The 423-nt window shown below is 35.7% G+C and overlaps 1 protein-coding gene across 1 annotated transcript in view; it reads left to right on the top strand.

Moving 5' to 3' along the window:
• The window catches only part of LOC119594380 (C-Jun-amino-terminal kinase-interacting protein 4-like), a gene marked incomplete in the record, with an annotated part of 97,279 nt that overhangs the window by 89,466 nt on the left and 7,390 nt on the right, over positions 1-423 (top strand).

Genomic DNA, 423 nt, shown 5'->3' with positions numbered 1-423 from the left:
ACTTCTTGGTCAGCCAACACCCCCTTGTGGAGTGTGCATTTCTATAACATACAGGTCTCCATGTAGCCACTACATCTTGATGGCTAAAAGCAGCTTTCAAAATTATTTGTCTTAGGAGTTTGGGGGTTGGAAATGAAGTTATTTGTATGATAATTTGTAAGTTGATCTTGTATAGCATTTATGAATTATTTCAAAGCAGACTTACGAAATTAGACATTGACAGTCAGAAAGACAGCACTATTATTCTTTCAGACATTTGCAATGAGTGTCCTTTTTATTGGTATTCAGAATGTTGGAAAGTTGAAAGGCATAGAAATACTTCAGATGCAGAGGTAGTCTCTATAGATTGAATATATATATGGTTATCATGAATGACTCTAAATGGAGAGGGAGGGAAGCAGTTTTACAGTTACAAGGGATAAC

This window comes from Penaeus monodon, chromosome 33 (genome assembly GCF_015228065.2).
Source record: "Penaeus monodon isolate SGIC_2016 chromosome 33, NSTDA_Pmon_1, whole genome shotgun sequence".
Lineage (NCBI taxonomy): Eukaryota > Metazoa > Arthropoda > Malacostraca > Decapoda > Penaeidae > Penaeus > Penaeus monodon.
This window is presented reverse-complemented; position numbering and strand designations above follow the sequence as displayed.